Source organism: Sciurus carolinensis, chromosome 2, assembly GCF_902686445.1.
Source record: "Sciurus carolinensis chromosome 2, mSciCar1.2, whole genome shotgun sequence".
Classification (NCBI taxonomy): domain Eukaryota; kingdom Metazoa; phylum Chordata; class Mammalia; order Rodentia; family Sciuridae; genus Sciurus; species Sciurus carolinensis.
The window spans coordinates 9,860,276-9,881,049 of NC_062214.1; the positions used below are offsets into that span (position 1 = coordinate 9,860,276).

The 20,774-nt window shown below is 56.0% G+C and overlaps 1 protein-coding gene across 1 annotated transcript in view; it reads left to right on the forward strand.

The window, feature by feature from the left end:
* Nucleotides 1–20,774, forward strand: part of Nfatc2 (nuclear factor of activated T cells 2) — a 116,324-nt gene that overhangs the window by 83,636 nt on the left and 11,914 nt on the right.

Consider the following 20,774-nt stretch of genomic DNA (forward strand, 5'->3'; position numbering starts at 1 on the left):
TTAACTGCCTCCACTCTTTCCGATTGCCAGATTTAGATGGAGGACAGGAAAAACAGAGAGGAAAGAAAGCTAACCTCCTTTTGTTCCTATAGAGAAAAATCCCACTTTATAGCAGGTCTTTGTGCGTGTGGGGGAGGGGTGGGGAAGAAGGAAGGAGTGCGGACATTGAAAGGGGCTCTCAGAGGGAAGCCGGAACAGGCAGGCGGGCAGGCTGCGGGCAGCCCTCCGCCATGTGCCGGAACAGAGGCGCATTGATAGGAGGGCGGCCGTGGCTTCCGTTGTGGCGAGTGCGGCCGATGGGCGCTTGGGCGAGGAGAAGAAGAAGGAGGCTTTGTGTGGGTCTGAAGGTGCCCCAGGCTGTTGGCAGGAGGCCTGGCCACAGGCACACCTTGTCGGGCCAGCTGTGATGTGGCCTGGGTCTGGATCTCGGGGAGGAAAGGCCAGTCCTGTTGATTGGACTCACCTGAGATCAACAGGGTGCGGCTGCAAGATAGAGGTTGGGGCAGGCAGAGCGGCCTTCTCCAGGGGCAGGGGTACAGGAAAAAAAGAAAAGGGGAAGATGGGTGACCGGCATTTCCTGATGGGAGAGGGACACCCGGAGGGCTGGCAGCTGCCCCAGCTCAGCTTGCATGTCACTGTTGGAGGAGCCCTGACCCAAAATGTTTGGGACCAGGGGTGTTTCGTATCTTGGAATATTTGCATAAGACTCTCCCGAATCCAAAAATCTGAAAATCTGAAATAATCCAAAATCTGAAACTTTTTGAGCATCGCGTCAGTGCTCATAACATTTTGAATTTTCGGATTGCAGATGTTTAATCTGTACTCTGACAACTCAATTGTTTAGGGAAATTAACTTTCAGGGACCCAACCAAGGAATAGGAAGCGAAGCAGAGACTTTCAGAACAGCTCCAGTCTGGGGAAGAACCAGGTGTGAAATTTCAGACCCTCCAGTGTTTGTTGATTACTTTCCACAGCCTTGAGGGACTAGGGTAGCTGGGGTTCTGGGACTTCTAGTAATTTCTGTGTCCTCTATTAAAACTATCCGCCAAAACATGTCCCCAGACCTCATCCAGCGAAGGCCTCTGGGCCGCCTCCCATAGGATCACACTGCCTCACAAGCTTTAGGAGGCTGCCCTGATGGCGCAGCGGTGGCTCTGAGCCTGGGAAGTCAAGCGGGGCGGGAGTTAGGGACGCGGTGCCCATTCTGAACGGGAAGCGAGTGCACAGCCCTTCCTCGGACTTCACATCCCGGACGGCTAAGATCAAGTCGCGGTGCCTCTTTTAAAGGGGATTGCCAGTGTAGAGAAGGAAGCAGTAGGACGCCCCGGGGACACGTCTGTAACTGGACCTCTCCACGTGCCTGGGTGACTACTGGAGACGAGGTGCTTTATGAATAAATGAGTAGCCGGGCAGGGCAGGAGCTTTCCCAGCGGACAGCTGACTCGCTTGGCCTCCAGCAGGGAAATGTGCGGGCCTCTCCCACCCTGCCCCTGCGCCTCGTTAAAGAGCAATGGCGAGCGCTTCTGTTAGGGAACCTCCACGTCCGGGTGGGTGAGAGGCCACCAGAAGGCCTCAGTTGGTCCCGATCCAGAGATGGGTTTGCGCATGTCACAGAGGAAGCCGCCGAGCGTGGAGACCGAGGGCCTCCTGAGGCCTCCTCCAGACAGGATGCTGGCAGCGTGGGGCAGGTGCTGCGGATGGGGCGCAGGAGGCTCTTCCTCGGAAGGAGTCTTCCCGGTAGCACCTTTGTACGACCCGCCCTTGAGGTTTTGGGAGGAATCCATAGCTTCTGAAAGGTGAAAAAAAGAAACTGAATTGAACCGAGGTTTTAAAAAGTGCGTTTGCTGTGGGCTTGGAGCCTTTTCTGTGCTGGTGGGCGCCAGACCTCTCTAAAGCAAGGAGCTGTAGCCTGTCAGAGGGATTTGATGGCAGCAAAGAGGGCCGTGGCGCCCTCCGGCAGCTGGGTGCCCGTGGTCTTCAGTGCACTGAGCAGAGTCGGCCTGGCCCCCGCCAGCACCGACCAGAAGGGATGTGAAGGGAACTTGGCGTCGGGAAGCCGGAGCTTCCTTGTGCCCATGCTGCGTTCAGGCCCTCAGTTCTCTGCCTTGGGTTCCTGGGCCTGGGGCCACAGGGAGGAGAAGGTTTCCTCCAGACTCCCCCAGACTCCCCCAGAGCGGCGGGCGGCTGCTGGGCGGTTAGCGCGCACCACCGGCCTCGCCCGGCTCTGTCCGGCATGGCCTTTCGTGCTCGGTGATGAGCCACGTGATGGCCACTGGGAATGCAGGTGCAGCCTTGCCTCCATCGCTGGGATTTCAGCTCCTCCCAAGAGGCCTCCCGGCTGTGTGTGGAGCGCTCACTTCAGATGACCCTCTGCGCGGATGTGGGAGCCAGACTTCACGGTCTGTTGTTCTGTGTTCACTTCTGACAAGCAGACTGACTGGTCACGTCTCCGCCTGGCTGAGGCACGTCCCGGGCTTCAGCTCCTGTCCCGTCCTGTGGTGTGTGCGTGCAGGGCTCTCCCTCAGGAGACGCGTCTGGCGCACCGAGCGCGGCCGCGTGGCTGCACCATGTGCTTCCCGGGCGTGGGCTTCTCGGCTTCCCTAGGAGCTTGCCAGAGCTGGCTGTCCTCGAAACCTGGGTGAGAGCCTGGCTCCCACGTGTGGGGGCCGGGAGGGTCTGCGGCGGGAGGAGGGGGCAGGCGGACGGCGGAGAGCGGAGGCTCCGTCCTGCACAGATACGCACTGAGCTGGAGATGGGCCGTGCCCCTCCTGGGGTCCAGGCTGTCTCCCCGCCTGGCCCGTGCCCCAGAGCGCCTCCCGGGCGTCCTCCGCCTGCTCACGGTCTCTCCCCGGCTGGCATTCCTGCACGCAGACGCCGCTGTCCTGGCTGCTCTGTGTTCTTTCTGGGAGCGCCAGGAGCTGCTCCTGCTGTTCCCCTCCAGAGGCTGCGGTGCTTGGGAAAGGCTCTCGAATAGCACAACGGGTGCTGCTCTGGGGCACGGTGCCCACCCCGCCGCCCACCCCACACAGCTGCGTCCTCAGGGAGCTGTGGGAGCAGAGGATTTGCTTGCTCCTGCCTGTCTTCTCCCTGATTTTGTCCCCTCTGTGACATCTCTTGTCCTGAAGCCCCCGACACAGCTGGGGCACCCACAGCTGCTCGCAGTAGCTGGACCTGATTCCCGCCCTTCCTCCCTCCCAGCCTCCGCAGCCTTAACCCTCCTCCTTCCCTCTGCCCTTGGCCCTTGACCTCTCTGTCCTTCCCCCACTGCCCATAGCCAGCTGCCGCTTTACGCCAGGCACTTCCCTGAGCCTCAGGGGCACCTGGTGAAAAAGCCAAGCAGGGTCCTTATTCCCGTGGGGTGTTTTTGATAGGGGTGGACGTTAGTATGTAAGGTAATAAACAAGGGACTTGCAGACAGCAGAGGAGGCGCTGAGGGAGATTGCTGTAGGGCGGCTGGATGGGGGTCCCTGCAGACCAGCCAGGGGGCTCCGAGGAAGGGCGCTGAGAGAGAAGGAACCGCAGTGGCAGAGCCCACGAGGGTGGAGGCACAGTCCGGTGCTGGCAGGTGTGGGCCACAGTGCAGTGTGTCTGACCCCTGTCTGGAGTCCACTCTGGTCGCCCCTGTGGGGGGTGATTATGGGGGGCTGGAGTTGGGAGGAGGGAGGTGAGGCCTCTGGCGTGTCCAGGAGCTCGGCAGGTCCGCGGCCATCTCGGCTCCTCGGTGGGGTTTTGTTCTTTAGTCTCATTTACTGGTTGTCAACCTCTGTCCAAAACCTTAAGTGGACGATCCATGGTTCACACGTTCTTTCAATAATGAGTACGTTTTGAGGGACTCTTACCGCAGCGCGCTGTTCCCGGGCTGTCTCGCTGCCGGCTGTCCTCCTGAGCCTCCGCTGTGCCTGCTGCGTGGGGGAGCTGGAGCGCAGGAGCTGGGGCAGCTCTTGGAACGTGTGCCCCAGGGCCGAGGGACTTCTGCACTGCATTCTAGACAGAGCCAGCCATGGAGAAGGCGAATCCCATAGCGGGAGGGTGACGGCCTGGACGTGAGCACTGTGTGTCCTTCCACTGTGCGGCTTCTGGACACACCTGGAATCGCCAAAGGGGCCTCACCGGGCCTTCTCGTGGCTTCCTTGCATACAAAGGAGGGGATGGCTGTGCACTTTAACACGCCCCCCAGCAAGGGCCAGCGGGACACACTGGAGAACGGGTCACAGGCGTGACTCCGGGGCGCCTTCGGGAGCCACTGCTGAACGGGGCGTCCCGAGGTCACCAGGCCACCTCACCACCAACTCTGCCACAGGCTTTGGGGTCATGGGTGCAGCCCAGCGGCCTCGAGGCACAGCCACAGGCGAGAGGACCCAGGGGAGATCCTTGACCCCATTCTAGAAACCTCTAGAGAAAGGATGTGGTCTGGTGCTGGCTGGGGTGTGCTGGGGACGTACACGCCGTGTGTGCGAACGTGAGAGTGTTCACCCGCGTCGGAGAGCGTCGACCGCTGCTCACCGTAAAATCTGCTTCTCGTTCTTCACGTCAAGTTCTTAAGAATCATGTGCTGAAATATATCGATGGAATGAACTTGAGTCTTTTGTTCTATATTTAAATATCAAAATATGTGTACATCCAGAAATCAGTAGCCTGCTCTGCATGTGTCGCCAGGGGGCCACACGGGGATTGTGCCTGCATCCGTGTGTTGCCAGTGCCCCAGAGGCCCACGTCCTCTGTCCCTCCACAAGGTGCCCACTCTCCTGCCTTCTAACCGCAGAGGTTCATTTTATTTTACAAACAAAAGCCACACGGTGGAACTCTCTTGCGTCTGGCTTCTTTCTGTCAGCTCCTGGGCTGTGAGATCCGTCCCTGTCCCTGGGTGCAGGGGAGCGTCTTCCCTTTCCCCGGGAGTCTCTCCCTCCCCGTCCTGTGGGTGGTGGCTGGGTCATCTCTAGTTTTATGCCTGAAATGGTGTGCCCGGGCTTGAGCTCTTCTTTCAGTGCCCAGGGAAGCACATTCCTGCTGAGCACCTGGTCGGAAGTGGAGCCCCCAGGTCTGCAGAGTGCTTGTCCCGTTTGACCGCCACAGCGACCGGGGTGGAGCGAAGCCTGCGGAGTGTGGCCGTCTCGTGTCTTCCCGCCCTGGGTCCAGCCCCACTTCTAGAGGACGTGTCTGTTCACCAGGGATCTGAGCGCGGGACCCCTGTCTGTGGGGTTGTCAGGGTCCCCCCTGCTGAGCCGTGCCTGCCGACCCTCGGCCGTCTCCACCTCTGTTTGGGCACCATGGAAACTCTCCCGCTCAGGCTCCTCTGCTGCCAAAGTGCATCTGGGTCAGGACTGGGAGTCGCCATCAGAATCCGTGCACGTGGGGCCGCCATCTGTAAGCAGGTTGGGGGGCAGCAGCCCCGCCCACCTCAGGTTTCTCCTGGCGTCTTTTATACTCTTACCTTTATTTTGGCCACTCAGACACGTGGGCCTCTGGACTTTAGAGAGCACCTGATGAACAGGCAAAAGCCCCAGAGAAGGAAGCATCCCGCAACTCAAGGACTGGCTTTCAGGTGGCAGAGAAGCCAGGTAGATGTTCCGTTCACCTGGGAGGAGACAGGCCCAGAGGCTGGGCCCCAGGGAGCAGCGCTGTCCACCCGTGGTGAGCCCTGGGCACCGTGGAGGGCCGGGCACTCTCCCTGCATATGGTGGTGGTGCTGTGGGCTGCCAGGTGGCTTGGCCCACGGCCTGCAGTGTGGTGGCCTGGCCTGTGTGGCTTCTTCCTGGCTCGTGGCATACCTGGTATCCCCTCAGCACATCCCCATCAGACCTTAGATGCCAGCTTCGGCTCTGCTGTTGGCTGCGTGACCTTGGCCAAGTCACCAGTCACCTTGGGCCTCCATTTCCCCATCTGCAAAGTGGGGGCTCACAGTCCCCCCTCGGCTGTGCTGAGGAGCAGATGAGGTGGTGCAGGTGGCGCGAGGGAATCCTTGACAGTCGCGAGCTGCTGTTGTGTTTGCCGTGAGCTTATCGCCTCGACTTCTCGTGGAACTCGGCTCAAAAAATTTAAAACATACCTTGGCGGAGAAAACACTGGCTGTTGTCATCTTTGGTGACGGGATCCCTCCCCTCCATGCCATCTCGTGGGTGGAAGTGGGGCAAGCCCAGGGCAGCCCGCAGCTCCGGGAGCGTGAGGACTCGCGTGGGCGAGTGTCCTGCTGTGATGCCCTGGAGGCGGGGCTCGGTGGCCCGAATTCTGCTGTTGGGCCACAGGCAGAGGGGCCTCGGGCATCCCGGGGGGCCCTTTACCCGGAGGCTGGCAGTGCCAGTGTGTGAGAAATGGGTGAGAAGGAGGAGAGGCGCGCCCTCCAGAGGGCAGGAAGCGGAAGGAACCGGGATGAAAAGCTTTGTTCAGCAGGTCAGGGTCCCTCACTGGGGCCAGGCGGTGCCCACGGCAAGTCTGTGACAAAGCAGCTCCTGTGTCGGGGGCGTGCGGAGCTGTGCTGGGCGGGGTCTCCTGGTGCTGGGGCGGGGTCTCCTGGTGCTGGGGCGGGGTCTCCTGGTGCTGGGGCGGGGTCTCCTGGTGCTGGGGCGGGGTCTCCTGGTGCTGACCGGGACACAACCCGGGGCCTCTGTTCAGATGAGACCCGCCCAGGTGGCTGCCCGCCTGAGTGGCCCAGAGACTGTGGGCACCTGGGTGTCATCCCAAGGTGCTGCATGGCGTGCCAGAAACCCCCAGAAACCACCAGCTCCAGGTTTAATTCACAGTCGCCAACCAAGTTGCAGGACCCTGCTCAGCACCATTCTTTATTTTGTTCATTCAAAAATACACTAAGAATATATTTTATATATTTTGTTTGCAGAATATAAAACAATATAAAAAGATATCCAGTGGAAGTCTTATTCTCATTTCTTCTCTGCCCCCTGATACTAGTTTTCCTCTAGCCTTCTAAAACATCATTTCTTAGCCTGATGCCATGGCACGGGCCTGTCATTCCAGCATCTGGGGAGGCTGAGACAGGAGGCTCTCAAGTTCAAGGCCAGCCTCAGCAACTCAGCAGGGACTTGTCTCAAAATATAAAAAGGACTGGAGAGATAGCTCAGTGGCCAAACGCCCTTGGGTTCAATTCCTAGCACCACAAAACAAACAACCCAAGCGTTTTTTTCCTCAGCCTCTTTTAATTACCACCCTCTTTTAATTACCACCCTCTCCTCTTTAAGGAATCTTTTAGATGATTTCCCCTGACTGCTATCCCAATGAAATGCCAGTATCATAAACTGACTGTGTATCTGTTTGTGCTGGTTCTTTGCAGGGCCACAAAGCCCTGGAATAGGTAAGATTTTTTTTAATAACCTCCACCCCAAAGAACCCACTTTTGTGCCACTGGGGTCATTACCATTCACCTTGGGAGTGAGTGTTCTAGGGTCCTTGATGTAATCACTGTCAGATCAAATATATATTTGTATTTCCCCCTTTCTTCCTCAAAAGGGAGCATAATATACCCCCAAGCTTCCTGGGAGTGGAAATCTCCATTCCGCTTGCAGTCCCAAACAGCAAGGAGAGACGGTCCTGTGCTCGTCACATGGCAGAGGGAGGCTGGTTCTTAGCAGTTCTGCCTGTGCAGGTGGCAAGGGCAGAACTGGGCTTTGAAGAAGAGCCGTGAGGTTGACTGAGCCTGAATCTTCTCATCCTGTCAGTCTGCTTCCTGTTAATTCAGCAAGCATAGTCTCATTAGAAAGTTCAGGTCCAGAAAACTTTGGACAAGCTCACAGAATTGACAAGAGCTGCTATTTGAAGCTCACCAAATGAGAGCCTGGCAGGTCTGAGACTCTTTCCTGAGAGAATAAACCCTAGGTGGTGCCTGTCCCCAGTGACATCTTTATTCGGCCCCTCGAAGCCCCCTCTTCCACTTCTAGGGACCCCACCATCCCTTCCCAAATGCAGTGCTCTCTGCCTTGCTCGCTTACGTAAGAAAGTTACTTCCAGCTGCCTCCAGATCCCAAAGTGCTCAGCCTCTTTCTGAAATGCTGCAAAGCAGATGTTTCCAAAGGAATGTATGCTTGCATTTGGAGGTCAAATGCCACCAAACCGCAAGAAAGTCCATTCCCAGACTTGCTGTCCTCTCAGCCCACATTCCAGAGCAGCATCTGACCCACAAAGAGCTGACATCTCCCTATACAGAGGACCAGGACAGGCCTCCCAGCACCAGCCGAGGACCTCAGTCATCCACCAGACCAGCACTTTCACTCTGAGTCATTGGTGCCACATTTATAGCATCCACCTCCAGTGAGGCTGCTCTCTTGCAGTAACAAGCGGATGTCCCTGTGACGGGCAAGGTGCGCGGTTCAGCAAGAGTTATGGGTAGCTCAGCCTTCATAAAACTTTTAAAGGCCTTCTCTGTGCTTCCATTCCTGTTAGAACAGAGTGCAGAAGGCTCGCCTCCCTCCTCAGTGCTGGGTGCTGGACACACACTGGAGATTCACTCCCCAGGGATGCTGCGACTCAGGGCCGTTATTTTGAACCTTATTACATGCGGGACTACAGGTTGTGAGAACTCGTCACTTGTCCCAGGCCATTGCCCAAAACAATCCACAATTTTTTCATATTAAAAGAAAGTCTAAAAAAAAAAAAAAGGTCTAGCCAGGCATGATAGCACAGGCCTGTAATCCCAGCGGCTCAGGAGGCTGAGGCAGGAGGATCGAAAGTTGAAAGCCAGCCTCAGCAACTTAGCGAGACCCTAAGCAACTTAGACCTTGTCTCAAAATCAGAAATAAAAAAGGACTGGGGATGTGGCTCAGTGGTTAAGCACCTCCGTGTTCAATCCCTGGTACCAAAACAAAACAAAACAAAAAAGTACATATAAAAGTTCCCAAATCAGCTTTAACTATTTTTTTTTTCTCTCTATAGAAAACTAGAAAGCACCTAAGTCGTTTGAGGCTATGAATTAGGTGACTGGCAGCAGATGAAATCTTATTTTATATACTGGATGTTTTCTGTCCTCCCTACCTTCTCCCCCACCGGTGAACCCGTTTTGGGTAAATGGCAAAGCTTTGTTTTCCTGGGGCTAGGGGACTCAAAAGTTTAAAAAGTCCGCTCTTATGCGGTAGCTGGGATTTTACTCCCTTCCGTAGAATCGAGATTGGGTCGCGTTCTGTTTTCTTGTTGCCTGCGGGTGAGATTCTGGACTCTCTCCTTGCCCTGGATCTACTCAGCTTTATTGTAGGACTGATTTACTTTTCACCCATGCAGGAAAGGCAGGGCTGTCGTGGGGAATGATGAGACCATTTATTTGGCTTTTCCCCGTCGCATTTTTAATACCTCTTTAATTTTTTATTGATCGAGTTGGTCAAGTTGAGACTGTTTACGGAGGACGGCTGGGCCTGTTTTGCCCATCCGGGAGGTGAAGAATCTTCCTCCAGGTGAAGTCGGAGAGAGCGCAGGTTGAGTTGGAAGGAGTCTTCTCTGGTCCTCAGCAGTGCATCCTGCTATTTCCACGTTTGGGGATGACATCTGTCTCATCCCTCTAAACTGCCGTGAAACCAGATCTCTGGCAAGACAGCCAAAGCGGAGAGTTCCCTGGACGTGTTACCATCAGCGTTAGTGCCCCAACCTGGCTTTACGACGGGGCTGACTGTTGCAAGCAGTTCAGACCAGAGTCCCAGCATTCTGCAAACGAACAAACGGCTTTCATCCGAAGCTTGTTAGTTCCACTATCCCAGGGAAGCCGAGGGGACACTCCCTGGCTGTGAATTTCTAGAGGTCTGGACAAAGTGGAGGTTCCGTTGCATAAGCCTTCGATGTGGAGGTACCTTTGAAATATACTGCAGCCGGTTCTTATAGATTTTTGGAAGTGGATGGTGTCTTTTGAATTCTCAGCTTTATTGAAGGCCTAAAGAATTGACCCCAAATTGATTAAAGCGCCCTCTCCACTCTTTACAGATGGATTGAGTTGTGGCTGGCTTTCGGGCTGGGGAAAGGGGCAGCCGATGGGTGTTCCGTGGCTGCGTTTAGCCTGCAGATATTATGTTTGGCCCACCCACACAGTATTTAAAAAAATATTTGGATTAGATGCCAACGTTTAAAAACCAGGGGATTGCACATAAAAATACAGATTTCCAGCTTCCCTTGGAAATCCAAGGATCTGCCCTCCTTGCGCCCCACGTTCTGCATGGAAGCTACCTGCAGTCTTGGCCAAGGCCTGAGCAGAGCCTCCTTCAGAGGACACAGGCTGCCCTTGTCCCTCTTGCCTCCTGCTGGCGGATGATGCTCAGTTGTCACCCACTGACACGCTGTCCTGCGGTCCTCCGATTCCTGATTGGCCTTACTCGGCTACAGCTTCTCTCTGAACCTGTTACAGAAGTGCCACGTGGCTGCCTAACCTGGGACCTGCACACGTGGGGGCTTTGGAAGTCTTCCTTCCTTCCTCTTCCTTGTGGTAGGAGAGTACAACTTTAAAGTGGGTTTTGAAACTTTCTTGCTGCCAAGTGTTTTGAATCCACATAATGAGAATGGCATGGCGTACCCCGCGGGCCCCCCACTCGGCTACAGCGGCTATGGACCCGTGACCCATCTGCCTTCTTCTCCACTTTGGCTCTCCCCGCTCCGTGGCACAGTTAGGGTTTGAAGCAAACCTAGATGTCCTACCGTTTTGTGTGTAAGTATTCAGTGTGTATCTCTAGAAGAAAAGGACTCGGAAACAGACCCGCACACCTGGAAGCCAGGACTGCTTCCTTCCTATCATGAAGTCGCTGATGCTCAAACTTCCACTTGTCTCGTAAATATGGAAGTTTTTCTTGCCTTTGTTATTCTACCATTTGTTCACATCAGGAGTCTCCCAAGGCAAGCAAATGCCCTGGGTTCGCTCTGTCTTAATCCAAGGCTTCCTCCTCTAGATTGAGGGATGTCATGCCAGCGAGATTTAGCCATTTTATTTGTTGAAAAGAGTGAGGTCGTTTATCCTGGAAGTTTCTCACAGCCTGCCCTCTGCTGATCGTGCCCCTGCGTGAGATCAAGCATGTTCCTCTGTCCGCTGTGTATCCTGTATGTTAGCAGCTGAATCCAGACGCGGGAGGTGACACTTCTCGGCCAGGAGGGCCGTGCCTCTCTCCCGTGTTAGGAGCTCTGAATGGTGAATGCCCAACTCCATGAATTCATGGGCGCCTTAATGGCAGTTGGTGATGTTCCTCCGCGTCCAGCTATCCCTTCCTCTTCCGTCAGCTGGGAAACTTCTATAAGGGGAAGTTCCTGCCTCAACAATGGTAGAATTCACATAGGGAAAGAAGGATGAAAGCCTGATTCCCCCTCCATGTGCCAGTTTTTAAAATAGTGGGTTGGTTCACTAACATCCCCCAGTGGTGTTCGGTCAGGGTTGTGTGTGGGTTTTGGTTCTGTGTGCACGTGCGTGTGTGTGCACGCGCGGTCGCACACCATTGTGAATTCATGGGTTTAAGCATGATTGATGTCTTAAGCTTTGAATGGGCTTTTTTGAATAGTTCCTTTTGTCCTTGTCATTTGGTGAATCTAAGTAATATGACTTCCTGTCCTTTCTCTCTGACTTAGCAATGGGCTTGGGTAGGATATGCGGAGGCTTCCGGGAGGAGGGAACCAATGTGTAGATGAAGGGTCACTCCCCTGCATGTGCGAAGGGTCAGTAAACGCTCCCGATGCTGGCCGCTGCGTGACTCCCCGGCCAGCCAGGAGCCTTTATATGAGGTTTGGGATCAGTTAGGTTTTGCAGGACAGGACGGTTGCGTGGTTATCAGGGTGTGGAGGGTGCTGGTGGCCTTACGAGGGCAGTGGGTTCCTTTCTTGTGTGACGGCCCAGGCGTATGCAGTCACGGCTCCTGTGCTGGGACCATGGTGCCAGGAACCCAGGCTGTGTCTTATTGTGCCCCAGTCTTAGAGTGGTGTCCTCATGTCCTCTGCCCTGGGGCTCTTGGATAGAATTGTAAAATTTAAAAATTTTTGTGCATTAGAGTAACACATAATGGTGGGGTTCATTTTGACCAGAGCCTTGTCATGTGACCATGCTGGGCCACAAAGGAGGCTGGGAAATGTAGTTTTAATTTATTTCTTGTTTTTGGATGGAACCCAGGGCCTCACACAGGCTAGGCAAGTGCTCTGCCACTGAGCTGCACCCCAGCCCCTAGCTTTTGTACCCACATGACCCTGCCATGTGAGCAGCTAACGTGGTACCGCAGAGGACCGGGAGATAGGTCCGGGGTCTCCGCAGGAAGCGTGCTGAAGAGGGGAGAGCTGCAGGAGGAACCTGGGTGCTTTGCATTCTTGGACAGTCTCGGTAGTTTCTTCACCTGCCCCTCAGTCTAGCTTCTGCTGGCTCCTGTGTGCCGGGTTCAGGCTGTAGACCCAGGGGACACGGAATCCTTCCTTGATGACCCACCCGCTAGTTGGGGAAATGATCAGCTACGTAAATACATGTGATAATGTTAGGGGCTCGTCAGGTCTAAAACAGAACAAGGGGAGAAGACTGCCATGTTCAGTTTTTATTGATTTTCCCCAAATTCAGGGAGCACTGTCCCTTGGGGACAGTCCAGGGCGTTCAGGGCATTTTCTTAAGATCTTTTGCCTGCAACAAGGCCTTCAACCTTGGCATTTTGACACCGTGGGTAGGCTTGCTGTCCTGTGCGCTCCGGGAGTTCAGCAGCACCCTGGTCTCTCCCCGCCAGGCCCTGCAGCAGCCCCTCCCTTCCCGTGTGACAACCTAAAATGTCTTCAGAGGTTGCCAGGTATACCCTGGGGCAGAATGTCCCCTGGCTGAGAGCTGCCATCTGGAGGAGTTAGAGCCAGCTCCAGTGGACGCAGCAGCTGTTCCGTGTGGAGTGTCCACCGAGCCACACACGTGGGGGAGGGGTGTCTGCTCTGGAAGAAGGGCTGTCACTGCAGGGCCAGTGGAGCCCCAGGAGCCCGTGTTCCCCGCATACAGCCTGCTGCAGTGCCCATCGATGGCCAGAGGGTACCTGTGACGGTGACTGCAGGGCTCCACTCGGAGCCTGCATGCAGCCGGCCCTCCAGAGCCTCGGGCCACCTCTTGCGCCCCACACCTGCTGTCCAGGGCTGCAGAAGTGTCTTAGTCCCTGTGTTGGGGACTCTCCAACTCTCTTCTGATAGCTGCCCACCAGTTCCGGTTCCCATGCAGCCTCTTCCAGGTTTGAGCTGGCCTGGATGCCACGTCGGGAACCCCCGGTCACACCCCTGCTTCAGGGGACTGGCAGAGAGAGTCACGGGATCCCGGGGAACACCCATCGGCCAGACAGGCCAGGACCAGACTGGGGGAGGCCTGGCTGGGGACCCACCTGACCCTGTGTTCTGTCTGGACCGTCTCAGATTCGGGTCCCCCAGCCGCCTCTGTCCTTAGCCTCCTCTCTGTCCTTCTCCCCCTTGACCTTCTAGGGTCATTTTTTCTTCAAGGTCGGCAACATTGGCCAGAAGGAAGGGAGTAGAGAACCCAGATCACCTTAGGCCACCAGACGAACCTTAACTGGTGAGGTAGGGCCCAGGGGAGGCCCTGGGGTCAGAGCCCAGGTCAAGGCCCAGTTTGGCCAGCTGCTTGCTGCGTGATCCTGGTCACGTCCCTCAGAGCCTCGATGGCTAGAAATGCAAAATGGGTGCCTGGCAGGTGGCTGAGTGACGGGCTGGTGACACGTGTGGATTTCTAAGAGCGGGGCCAGGCACCGTAAGCACCGGCTGCCACCACTGCCAGTACTGCTACCAGCCAGGTATGTGGGCAGGCGTTGGGTACTGAGGCTAAGTCCCTGCCCCAAGGATCACGTAATCTAATGGGTATAAATATGGCAAAGAAATGTATTTCAAGTGCTGAGAAAGGCCGTAAAGAAAAGGAATCAGGTGCTGGGAGAGAGGAGGCCAGGACAGGGTCACCAGGAAAGGCCTCTCAGATGGGTGCATCCCTGCGGGGACAGGCTCCTTCCACAGGCAGTCAGAGGCGATGGGCCTCCTTCTGACTTCCTCCTCCTTCCAGGCCCTTCCCCGCTTCCGCTCTCCCCTCCCTCCGTCGGCTCTCGCCTCCCTCTGCCCTTTCTGCCCGGCTCCTCCGTCCCTGTCCCCCTCTTCCTCCTGCCTCTGCCCCTCTTCTTTTCTCTCCTTTTCTGCCTTCTTTCTCTTAAGTACCAAAGCACTTCAAAATGCGTTAACAATGAAATACAAGCCCAGCTGAACAGACTGCGTATCTTCCCACAATGTCAGTAGAAGCAGATGACCTTGACCTTCGAACTCTTCTGTTCATTTGAAGAAATGTCATCTGTGGACCTTTCAGTCCTGCTTCTCTAAAAGATCAAAAACCAAAGTCCTCCCCACGCCTCTGTAATCCTCTTCCACATCCGAAAACTCGGTGTTAACATTTTCAAGTGCCTCAGAGACACCATGTGGACGTGGGGCTTTTGGGGACCCGGCTCTGGGTCCCAGGAGGCCCGGATGCCGACTGTGCGGAACATTCTTTTCGGGCTGGTCCCCCTGCTGTGCCCTCTCCCCTCGCCCTCTCAGGCTGCCCCTGGACTCCCGTGCTGTCCTGCACACCCTCCGTCCTCCACCGCTCCTGTGAGTCGGTGGCTGGGGTGGGGCGGGATCAGAACCTGCTCTGCCCTGTCGCCTGGCTCCATCACGAGGGCCGCGCCTCCCGATCTGCCCAGTGCTGGGTCAGCGCGTCCTGTGAACCCACCAAAGAGTAATTGCTCCCCTGAATTTTGCATTTCACTTCCTGTCCCTTGTAGTTTTACCACACAGTGGATTCCCCTAAACAATACATCTGGTTTTGCAGGCTTGAGAGCTTTATGCCAAAGGACTCCTGGGGCAGCTCTCTGCATCTTGCTATTTGCTTCCATCTTGTCGATCCTGCCCCATTGCTGTAGCTGTGATCCTTTCCTTTTCTCTGGTGTGTAATATTTCGTTGCAACACTTGTGTATCAGTTCTGCTGATGGGTCCAGGTGTGTCCTCTTTGCTGTCAGAGCCAGTGATGTCTGGAACACTCTGCCACCTGGCACATGCACGTGAGAAGCTTCTGTAGGGTGAGACCTGCGGGTGGGGTTGCTTGGTGGCAGGGCGTATTCATCTCCAGCTTTAGCAGACAGTGCAGGAGTGTCTTCCTAAGTAGCTGGACCAGTTTGCCCTCCCGTCCTGCAATGCTTTGCCCTACATTGTCACAATGTTTGATACTGTCACACATTTAGATACTTTTTTGTTTACCTGGTGTATGTGGAATGGTATCTTTTAAAACTTTTTTTTCAATTTGTTCTAATTAGTTATACATGACAGTAGAATGCATTTATGCATTTTGATAAGTCATACATAAATGGAGAATAATCTCTCATTTTTCTGATTGTACATATTGCAGGATCACATTGACCTGCCCCCCAATGTGAATTAGCACCGCATATCAGGGAAAACATTCAGCCTTTGGTTTTTTGGGTTTGGCTTAGCATGATATTCTCTACCTCTATCCATTTACCAGCAAATGCCATAATTTCATTTTTCTTTAGAGCTGAGTAATATTCCATCTTTGTGTGTGTGTGTGTGTGTGTGTGTGTGTATGTGTGTGTGTGTTTTCTTTATACCTTCATCTGGTAACGGGCATCTAGTTTGGTCCCATAGTTTAGCTCTTGTCAGTTGAGCTACCGTAAACATTGATGTAGCTGTGTTCTGTAGTGTGCTGATTTTAAGTCCCTTTGGGTATAAACTGAGGAATGGGATAGCTGGGTCAAATGGTGGTTCCATTCCAAGTTTTCTGAGGAGTCTCCACACTGCTTTTCATAGTGGCTGCACCAATTCGCAGTCCCACCAGCAATGTATGAGCGTGCCTTTCCCCCACATCCTCGCCAACATTTATTGTTGCTTGAATTCTTGAAAATTGCCATTCTGACCGCAGTGAGATGAAATCTTAGAGTAGTTTTGATTTGCATTTCTCTAATTCCTAGAGAGGTTGGACATTTTTTCATATATTTGTTGATCGTTTGTATTTCTTCTGTGAAGTGTCTGTTCAGTTCTTTAACCCATTTATTGACTGGGTTATTTGTTTTTTTGGCGTTAAGTTTTTTGAGTTCTTTATATATCCTAGTCTTTCCATGAACAGAATTTTTTGCGTAGTTTAACTGGTTTCCCAAAGGGTCTGGCAGCACTGTCACCCAGGGCTCGTTAGCAGTGCTAATTCAGGCCCTGGGGTGGGCCGCCGGGAGACTCTGCTGCGAGGGCCCTTTCTCTCCCCGGCGTCATCCTAGAGGGCTTGGCGTGGGTCTCCCCACACGCGGTCTTTCCTTACACGCTTCAGCGTGAGAGCCCTCGGGATGGATCACCATGTCAGGCACGAGGTAGGCTCTGATGGCGTGGTCTCTGTAGGGATAACTGCTTGCCCTGCCCGTCTACGGGGACTGTCCTGTCCCCGCCACCCTATGGTCCATGGGTGCTGCCAGCAGCTTCCCCCATCAGTGTGAACTGGGTGCTGGGCCGAGTTCCCCAGGAAGGTTTGTCTGCATTCAGCACATAACACACGGTCCGTTCTTTACACTGACCGACCATAGTCGTATCTGTGTAGTGGGCGCAGCGCACACTGTCCTTGTCACCAGCGCTCTGAAGGTGCTCAGACGTGCTGGGGGCGCCTGGCTCCTCTCGGCCCTCTGATCTGGGTGCGCCTTAGTTCTCTTGTCAGGCTCTGCAGGACACCGGTGGACTGTAGATCGACGCTAGACCCTTGGAGCCCTAGCGTAAGGAGGGATAAGGGGCATTTCTGATTTCTACTTTCTGAGGAGTTTTTCCAAAGTGAAGGCTCTCCTCATAAGAGAATAATGGAAGAGCCACCTGTCCCAGGGACTTGCTTCTGTTCCCGGCTGTCACCCCTGCCGTGTGTGCTGGGAAACTTGACCCTTTCCTCCCGCTGAGAGCAAAGGGGCCTCAGCAGATAGAGCCCAGGGGGACGTGATGGCGGCTGTCAGTGGAAGGCTGGCCGTCCCATCTCTCGGCGACCCAGGTTCCTCAGAAGGTACGCGTCTCAGGACCTGCTTCGAGCTAGTCCTGTCTGGGCTCTGTCCCGGGGGCAGTGAGATGGGCTCACAGGCGGCCTGCCCATCCCCTCCTCTAATTTGGGCTGAGTGGAAGCGGAAGGCCTAGGGTCCCACCCCACAGTTCCTGTCCTGACCCCACTGGCTGCTATGGGGACCAGGCGTGGGGCTGTGTGCTCTCGGGCTGTGGGTTGCATGTAACTGTGGGCCAGCGGTTCACCAGGAGCCTGGAGCCAGGTGTGCTGGCGGGTGTGCGGCAGGGCCCAGAGCTCGGAGGCACCGTGTCCTGTGTCGTGACCATGAAGCACAATTGCCGGTGTTTTTCCGGGAACCGCCCGTAGGGACCCTTGGGGGATGGTGAGCCACCCCCGGGTCACCGACACTCAGGAGCCGTGGCTGTTTCGCTCATTTGTTCTTTTTCCCTTGGTCCTTCAGTCATCCACTGCTCGGGCTGGCACAGTGAACAGGGGGGCCCGAAGTGCCTGCCGCCTGGCGCTCGGCAGCCGGACGTCAGCTGCGTCAGCCCCCGTCCGGCTACTGCCAGCTTGGCCCAAGCCTCCCCCGTAGGTTTTAGACGGGCTCTGAAGACAGCCCAAAGCCAGACCCAGCCGGGAGAATTCTGGTCGAATCTAATTAGGAAGTTGTATTTCATTTTTCCACACAATCATCCCTCCTTGAAATTTTTACCGAGCACCTACTGTGCGCCAGGCTCTGTTCTCGATGCTGGGAATACAGCAGTGGACGAGAGGGACGAGGTCTTTGTCTTCATGAGGCTGTTACAACCCAGTGAGATCAAAGTGTCACTAGTTTCAAGATTAGGGTCCTGGTGGCCTGAGCTGTTCCACCCCTTCCCAAACAACCAGAGACTTCTGCCTGCTGACCATGTCCAGCTGCGAGGCTGTCCATCATAGCGTGCCCGAGGGCTCTTGGAGCCATCCATGACAGAGTGTCTGCGGCTGCTGGCACCTGCTCACAGGTCTCTGGTGGGCACAGAGATTTCACCCGTGTGAAGCGGAAACCTGCAGGAACCTGCACACTGGCTCTGCAGACCCTCTGCAGGTGACTTGGCCACCTGCTGCCCGTGTTTCCAGGGGCATCTCCTGTCTGGCCCTGAATTGCAGGCCCCTCCTCTGCCCTCTGGCACTGCCCTCTGGGCCCTGGGTGGCATGGGCTACCTGTGGATCTGGATTCTGAAATGCGTCGCTAAAGTCCAAAGGTGGGAAGTGGGCTTGGGGAGTACAGGGACAGGAGGATGTTGGGATTAGGCCCCAGGAAGTGGATCTGGGGACCTGGCTGTCCCGTGTGACCTGGCCTTGCAGGGCCGATGTCTCCCTGGAGGCTGCTGGGCAGGCGCCTCCTTCAGCAGCGCGTTGGCGCCTCTTGGCTGCGGCCGGACCCGCCCTCCCCAGCTGCCCGCGACCTGCTCCCCTCCCGGTTAACACCTTTGCCTCTGACTCGAAACTGAAGTCTCACAACTACCAATGTTTACTCATCCGGGAAGCTGGGGACAGTTTGGGATGAGGCACAGGGGGCATTTTCCTGTAAGCCCTGAGACCGTGCCTGTAAGGCGTTGGGGGTGGGGTGTGTGGGTCTGCTGCCTGGGCTGCTTCCGGGGCCTCCGGGGTGCAGGGGTGCTGACTCAGAGCCCTGCTGTGTGTGTCGCCAGCCCAGGGCCGTCCGTGCACCGAGCCGGGGGCTGGGAGGGGAGGCAGGTCCCTGGGGGCAGGACACGGGCAGGCTGGAGGTGCAGAGCTTCCAGGGACGGAGGGGCTGCCCCTGGGACCAGGGGAGTGAGAGGCGAGAGGGGGTGTCGTTGGAGGAACCCTGAGGCACAGGCAGAGGAGAAAAGGAGGAGCCCCTGGCGCGGAGCCAGACCGCAGGCAGGGAAGCGGTGGCGACAGCAGAGGCTGTCCCTCATTCGGACGGGCCAGCGAGTGGTGCCGGGCAAGTCACAGCCTTGATGCCTGCGCAGGCCAGACCTGCTCCCTGAGCACAGCCGGACGTCAGATAGGGACGCACTTGGCAAACAGTGCTTGAGGGACTTAGGTCCCTCGTGTGACACCGTGGCTGGTGGCTTCAATCAGGCATGTCCCTCCCCTCAGTTCTGGAGGTGGACAGATCCACACGCAGCAGCGCTGGGTCCTGCGGAGCATGCCCCATCTGGCCTGCAGGTGGCACCTCCTTTGCTGGGCCCTTCCGTGAAACAGAGACGCTTCTGCTGTCTCTTCTGAGGACACAGAACCTGTCCTGCCCCTTGGCGACCCAGCTCATCCTCAAGGCCCCTGGCTTCAGATGCCATCACGCCGGGGCCAGGGCTCCATGAGAAGGATGTGGGGTGGGGGTGGGTGCCTCGTTGCCTTTGGAAGTGTGTGGATACACATGTGGTGTCCTGTGTTGGGGGCGGTGCTGTGGGCAGGTCACAGCCCAGGGCGAGGACATGGAAAGATCTGGAAGGCAAATTTATGGGCTGGGACAAGGTTGGGAGGGTCAGTGAATATCTAGATACTTGAAGGGAAGTTCTCTTGAAGCCAGGCCTGTTCTGCCCTGGATCTCAGCTCCACGTGGGTGCGCAGCTTGTTCTTTGGCCTTGTTTGTTGAGGCAACATGTTCTGAAGCGCTTGCTTTGTGGCCTGTGCCGTGTGCAGAGTGCTGGGCTGGCAGGACGCGGAACCAGCCGCGGTTGGTTGAGGCCTCTTTCCTGCCTGTGGTCCTGCTTCAGCAGCCGGTGGCTGCTGGTAGCAGAGGGGAAGCCCAGGTGCATGATCAGAGGAAACTGGGCCGAGCTGGAGAGCCGGCCTGGGTGCTGGAGAGTGAGCCTGGGTGCTGGAGAGAGGACCTGGGTGCTGGAGAGAGGACCATTTCAGCAAGAGACCACGAGACTTTTGCAGATACACTGCCAGAGTGGACTGGTTCTAGAAGCTTCCAGTGTTCAGTCTGCATTTTCACAGAATTCCCAAGGATTCTGAGGATCTTTCAAATTAGGGAAGCCCTGGCCTGGGACTACTCCCCCAGAGCTGGGTCCCCGTCTCAGCTCTGCCCAGTGCTAAGGGACTGTTCCTGGGCACGGCACCTCTTCTTTCTCCACTTTGGTACCTTGGCATGAGAATGGGAATCACCATCACCCTGAAGCCAGCCCAAGACTGAAATGGGGCAGAGTGGACAGCCACCTGAAAGGGGGTGTGCGGTGGTGGCCGGGATCTGAGTTGAATTTTAGGCTTCCGTTGAATTAAGACAGGCCCTTCTTGTGGCTTCGATGCCCCCATCGTCCACCTGGAAGCAGGCAGAGGTGAAACTCCAGCACTAAACAGGTGCTGTCCTCAGAACGCTGCAGACAAACCGTCGGCTGGATGCCGTTTCCCTGAGAAGGTGCCAGAGTGTCACCATCGTGGGTTCCAGCTTTTTGAACCCACTGAGCTAGTACAGTGTGACCTCCTCACACCAAGCACCACATGGTTTGGCGTTTGAAGGACGAGCTCGTGCTCTGGCAGGCGGTGGTAAGAGCATGGGCCGCGGGGCTGCTCGCTGGATTCTCACTGCTCTCCGAGGCTGTGAGCTGTGTGATGCCTGCTGGCTCCCGGGCTGGCCTGGATGGAGTGAAGCTGTCCCAGCCGTGTGAGCTGCGTCTTTCTAGGAGTAACACTTCCTAACTTCCGTTCCAACAGGCCCATCCTGCTCTTGGGGGGACCCGGCACGGAGGTGGAGGCTGGGGTTGTGGCAGTGGCGGGTGTCAGTCTCTGGATATCCGAGGGTGGGTCTAGTAGCACTGATGCAGAGAGGGGACG